Source organism: Lagenorhynchus albirostris, chromosome 11, assembly GCF_949774975.1.
Source record: "Lagenorhynchus albirostris chromosome 11, mLagAlb1.1, whole genome shotgun sequence".
NCBI classification, from domain to species: domain Eukaryota; kingdom Metazoa; phylum Chordata; class Mammalia; order Artiodactyla; family Delphinidae; genus Lagenorhynchus; species Lagenorhynchus albirostris.
In genome coordinates, this window is record NC_083105.1 from 46,197,247 (window position 1) to 46,204,035 (window position 6,789).

Consider the following 6,789-nt stretch of genomic DNA (forward strand, 5'->3'; position numbering starts at 1 on the left):
AAATGTACCCAGAAGAAAGTAGAATGAAATTATTAGATCACTTTGGACTTTCCAAAGCCTTAATATGATAATCTCTTTGAGAGATGACTGGAAAGTTTTGGTATTAAGTTTCTAGCATTGGTGCCATTTAAATGAAGCATATCTTTTCAGAGAATTTTAGGAAAGCTAATGTGTCGGGGTAGAAGTGTTAAGAGTCAAGGAAGCTTGCAACAGAATGTGCTTCACTGGGCTAAGATATTGCTGTCTAGATTCGTCCTGGATCAGTGGAGACAACCTCTGAGACTTGTGGAAACATAAACAGAACATTGAGCCACAGCACCTCTTGGACTTGAGAAATAAGCCTTCCAGCATCACTGCATATTTTTATTCCACAATGCCTGATTTAAATTCTACTTTACACTGAACTTTAAAGATACATGAACAGAGTGGATATGCAGCATGTGATGGGTAGCGACAGAATACACACAATTACAAGTACCAGGCCAATGGAGATCAGATTAGGACTTCTGTAGTTAGTATACATCACCTGGTCTTTTGAAACGTGGAGGAATGCTTCCTTCATTTCATTCATAAATGTTGACTTCAAAATTTGCTCTTGCTTAGGGACTATTTTCCTTAGCACTTATTTATTGATCTATTCATCCACCCATCCATCCATCCATTAATCCATCCAGTATCTTTTTTTTTTTTTTTCGTGATACGCGGGCCTCTTACTGTTGTAGCCTCTCCCACTGTGGAGCAGAGGCTCCGGACGCGCAGGCTCAGCGGCCATAGCTCATGGGCCCAGCCGCTCCGCGGCATGTGGGATTTTCCCAGACCAGGGCACGAACTCACGTCCCCTGCATCAGCAGGCGGACTCTCAACCACTGCACCACCAGGGAAGCCCCATCCAGTATCTTTTGAGTGCTTAGTATATGCCAGTCCTCAAGTGAGTGGCTGGTAGTACAATGAAGAATAAGAATAAGACAGACTCTGTTTTTGATCCTGTCTTGTGAAATCTAGCTGCCTTTACCTCCCCAGACTCTCAGCCCCTCCTCAACTGAGGAATTTCACTGGATTCTGCCTGGGTTTTCCTTCCCTGCACTGTGGAATGGAAACTTTCCCAAGGTAGGCTAGGAAATCCTAGGGCTCACTTGTTTCCTTTCTCTTGGGATCACTGTCCGTTATTGCTGGATGTCCAGTATCTTAAAAACCATTGTGTCATATATTTTGTCCATTCTGTTTTGGTTGTTTTAGCCAGGAAGGTAAGTCCAAGGCCTGTTTCTTGATCTTGTGTGGAAGCAGATGTGTACTACTGAGTTCTGAGAGTTCTTTAAATACTCTGAACACAATTTTTTTTTATGTCAAATATGTGATTTGCAAATATTTTCGCCCAATCTATAGTTTGTCTTTTTTTTAAACATCTTTATTGGAGTATAATTGCTTTACAATGGTGTGTTAGTTTCTGCTTTAGAGCAAAGTAAATCAGCTATACATATACATATATCCCCATATCTCCTCCCTCTAGCGTCTCCCTCCCACCCTCCCTACCCCACCCCTCTAGGTGGTCACAAAGCACCAAGCTGATTTCCACGTGCTATGTGGCTGCTTCCCACTAGCTATCTATTTTACATTTGATAGTGTATATATGTCCATGCCACTCTCTCACTTCGTCCCAGCTTACCCTTCCCCCCCACCCCGTGTCCTCAAGTCCATTCTCTATGTCTGTGTCTTTATTCCTGTCCTGCCCCTAGGTTCTTCAGAACCTTTTTTTTTTTTTAGATTCCATATATATGTGTTAGCATATGGTATTTATTTTTCTTTTTCTGACTTACTTCACTCTGTATGACAGACTCTAAGTCCATCCACCTCACTACAAATAACTCAATTTCATTTCTTTTTATGGCTGAGTAATATTCCATTGCATATATGTGCCACATCTTCTTTATCCATTCATCTGTCGATGGACACTTAGGTTGATTCCACGTCCTGGCTATTGTAAATAGAGCTACAATGAACAGTGTGGTACATGACTCTTTTTGAATTATGGTTTTCTCAGGGTATATGCTCAGTAGTGGGATTGCTGTGTCATATGGTAGTTCTATTTTTAGTTTTTTAAGGAATCTCCATACTGTTCTCCATAGTGACTGTATCAATTTACATTGCCACCAACAGTGCAAGAGGGTTCCCTTTTCTCCACACCCTCTCCAGCACTTATTGTTTGTAGATTTTTTGATGATGGCCATTCTGACTGGTGTGAGGTGATACCTCATTCTAGTTTTGATTTGCATTTCTCTAATGATGAATGATGTTGAATATCCTTTCATGTGTTTGCTGGCAATCTGTATATCTTCTTTGGAGAATTGTGTATTTAGGTCTTCTGCCCATTTTTGGATTGGGTTTTTTGATTTTCTGATATTGAGCTGCATGAGATGCTTGTATATTTTGGAGATTAATCCTTTGTCAGTTGCTTGATTTGTAAATATTTTCTCCCATTCTGAGGGTTGTCTTTTCATCTTGTTTATGGTTTCCTTTGCTGTGCAAAAGCTTTTAAGTTTCATTAGGTCCCATTTGTTTATTTTTGTTTTTCCATTTCTCTAGGAGGTAAATCAAAAAGGATCTTGCTGTGATTTATGTCATAGAGTATTCTGCCTATGTTTTCCTCTAAGAGTTTTATAGTGTCTGACCTTACATTTAGGTCTTTAATCCATTTTGGGCTTATTTTTGTGCGTGGTGTTAGGGAGTGTTCTAATTTCATTGTTTTACATGTAGCTGTCCAGTTTTCCCAGCACGACTTATTGAAGAGGCTGTCTTTTCTCCATTGTATATTCTTGCCTCCTTTATCAAAGATAAGGTGATCACGTGTGTGTGGGTTTATCTCTGGGCTTTCTGTCCTGGTCCATTGATCTATATTTCTGTTTTTGTGCCAGTACCATACTGTCTTGATTATTGTAGCTTTGTAATATAGTCTGAAGTCCAGGAGCCTGATTCCTCCAGGTCAGTTTTTCTTTCTCAAGATTGCTTTGGCTATTTGGGGTCTTTTGTGTTTCCATACAAATTGTGAAATTTTTTGTTCTAGTTCTGTAAAAAATGCCATTGGTATTTTGATAGGGATTGCATTGACTCTGTAGATTGCTTTGGGTAGTATAGTCATTTTCCCAATGTTGATTCTTCCAATCCAAGAACATGGTAAATCTCTCCATCTGTTTATATCATCTTTAATTTCTTTCATCAGTGTCTTATAGTTTTCTGCTTACAGGTCTTTTGTCTCCTTAGGTAGGTTTATTCCTAGGTATTTTATTCTTTTTGTTGCAATGGTAAATGAGAGTGTTTCCTTAATTTCTCTTTCAGATTTTTCATCATTAGTGTATAGGAATGCAAGAGATTTCTGTGCATTACTTTTGTATCCTGCAACTTTACCAAATTCATTGATTAGCTCTAGTAGTTTTCTGGTGGCATCTTTAGGATTCTCTATGTGTAGTATCATGTCATCTGCAAACAGTGACAGCTTTAGTTCTTCTTTTCCGATTTGGATTCCTTTTATTTCTTTTACTTCTCTGATTGCTATGGCTAAAACTTCCAAAACTATGTTGAATAATAATGGTGAGAGTGGACAACCTTGTCTTCTTCCTGATCTTATAGGAAATGGTTTCAGGTTTTCACCATTGAGAACAATGTTGGCTGTGGGTTTGTCATATATTGCCTTTATTATGTTGAGGTAAGTCCCCTCTATGCCTACTTTCTGCAGGGTTTTTATCATAAATGGGTGTTCAATTTTGTTGAAATATTTTTCTGCATCTATTGAGATGATCATATGGTTTTTCTCCTTCAGTTTGTTAATATGGTTTATCACATTGATTGATTTGCGTATATTGAAGAATCCTTGCATTCCTGGAATAAACCCCACTTGATCATGGTGTATGATCCTTTTAATGTGCTGTTGGATTCTGTTTGCTAGTATTTTGTTGAGGATTTTTGCATCTATGTTCATCAGTGATATTGCCTGTAGTTTCCTTTCTTTGTGACATCTTTGTCTGATTTTGGTATTAGGGTGATGGTGGCCTCGTAGAATGAGTTTGGGAATGTTCCTCCCTCTGCTGTATTTTGGAAGAGTTTGAGAAGGATAGGTGTTAGCTCTTCTCTAAATGTTTGATAGAATTCACCTGTGAAGCCATCTGGTTCTGGGCTTCTGTTTGTTGGAAGATTTTTAATCACAGTTTCAATTTCAGTGCTTGTGATTGGTCTGTTTATATTTTCTGTTCCTGGTTCAGTCTTAGAAGGTTGTGCTTTTCTAACAATTTTTCCATTTCTTCGTGGTTGCCCATTTTAGTGGCAGATAGTTGCTGTAGTAATCTCTCATGATCCTTTGTATTTCTGCAGTGTCAATTGTTACTTCTCCTTTTTCATTTCTAATTCTATTGATTTGAGTCTTGTCCCTTTTTTTCTTGATGACTCTGACTAATGGTTTATCAATTTTGTTTATCTTCTCAAAGAACCAGCTTTTAGTTGTGTTGATCTTTGCTATTGTTTCTTTCAGTTCTTTTTCATTTATTTCTGATCTGATCTTTATGATTTCTTTCCTTCTGCTAACTTTGTGGGGTTTTCTTTGTTCTTCTTTCTCTAATTGCTTTAGGTGTAAGGTTAGGTTATTTCAGATTTTTCTTGTTTCTTGAGGTAGGATTGTATTTCTATAAACTTCCCTCTTAGAACTGCTTTTGCTGCATCCCATAGGTTTTGGGTCATCGTGTTTTCATTGTCATTTCTTTCTAGGTATTTTTTGATTTCCTCTTTGATTTCTTCAGTGATCTCTTGGTTATTTGATAGTGTGTTGTTTAACCTTCATGTGTTTGTATTTTTTACAGATTTTTTTCCTGTAATTGATATCTAGTCTCACAGCATTGTGGTTGGAAAAGATACTTGATAAGATTTCAATTTTCTTAAATTTACCAAGGCTTGATTTGTGACCCCGGATGTGATCTATCCTGGAGAATGTTCCATGAGCACTTGAGAATAAAGTGTATTCTGTTGTTTTTGGATGGAATGTCCTGTAAATATCAGTTAAGTCCATCTTGTGTTTTCTTATTTATTTATTTTCATTCTGGATCATCTGTCCATTGTTGAAAGTGGGGTGTTAAAGTCCCGTACTATGATTGTGTTACTGTCGATTTCCCCTTTTATGGCTGTTAGCATTTGCCTTATGTATTGAGGTACTCCTATGTTGGGTGCATAAATATTTACAATTGTCCTATCTTCTTCTTGGATTCATCTCTTGATCATTATGTAGTGTCCTTCTTTGTCTCTTGTAACAGTCTTTATAAAGTCTATTTTGTCTGATATGAGAATTGCTACTCCAGCTGTCTTTTGATTTTCATTTGCATGGAATATCTTTTTCCATCCCCTCACTTTCAGTTTGTATGTGTCCCTAGGTCTGAAGTGAGTCTCTTGTAGACAGCATATATTACAGGTCTTGTTTTTGTATCCATTCAGCCTGTCTATGTCTTTTGGTGGGAGCATTTAATCCATTTACATTTAAGGTAATAATCAATATGTATGTTCCTATTCCCATTTTCATAATTGTTTTGGGTTTGTTATTGTTGGTCTTTTCCTTCTCTTGTGTTTCCTGCCTAGAGAAGTTCCTTTAGCATTTGTTGTAAAGCTGGTTTGGTGGTGCTGAATTCTCTTGGCTTTTGCTTGTCTGTAAAGGTTTTAATTTCTCCGCCGAATCTGAATGAGATACTTGCTGGGTAGAGTAATCTAGGTTGTAGGTTTTTCCCTTTCATCACTTTAAATATGTCTTGCCACTCCCTTCTGGCTTGCAGAGTTTCTGCTGAAAGATCAGCTGTTAACCTTATAGGGATTCCCATGCATGTTAGTTGTCATTTTCCCCATGCTGCTTTTAATATTTATTCTTTGTATTTAATTTTTGATAGCTTGATTGATATGTGTCTTGGCATGTTTCTCCTTGGACTTATCCTGTATGGGACTATCTGCACTTCCTGGACTTGATTGACTCTTCCCTTTCCCATATTAGGGAAGTTTTCAACTACAATCTCTTCCAATATTTTCTGAGTCCCTTTCTCTTCTTCTTCTGTGATCCCTATAATTCCAATGTTGGTGCGTTTAATGTTGTCCCAGAGGTCTCTGAGACTGTCATTTCTTTTTCTTCTTTTTTCTTTATTCTGCTCTGCAGTAGTTATTTCCCCTATTTTATCTTCCAGGGCACTTTTCCATTCTTCTGCCTCAGTTATTCTCCTATTGATTCCTTCTAGAGAATTTTTAATTTCATTTATTGTGTTGTTCATCATTGTTTGTTTGCTCTTTAGTTCTTCTAGGTCCTTGTTAAATGTTTCTTGTATTTTCTCCATTCTATTTCCAAGATTTTGGATCACCTTTACCAGCATTACTCTGAATTCTTTTTCAGGTAGACTGTCTATTTCCTCTTCATTTTTTAGGTCTGGTGAGTTTTTGCCTTGCTCCTTCATCTGCTGTGTGTTTCTCTGTCTTCTCATTTTGCTTAACTTACTGTGTTTGGGTTCTCCTTCTCGCAGGCTGCATGTTTGTAGTTCCCATTGTTTTTGGTGTCTGCCCCCAGTGGCTAAGGTTGGTTCAGTGGGTTGTGTAGGCTTCCTGGAGGAGGGGACTGGTGCCTGTGTTCTGGTGGATGAGGCTGGATCTTGTCTTTCTGGTGGGCAGGACTGCTTCCAGTGGTGTGTTTTGAGGTGTCTGTGACCTTATGATTTTAGGCATCCTCTCTGCTAATGGGTGGGGTTGTGTTCCTGTCTTGCTAGTTGTTTGGCATGGGGTGTCCAG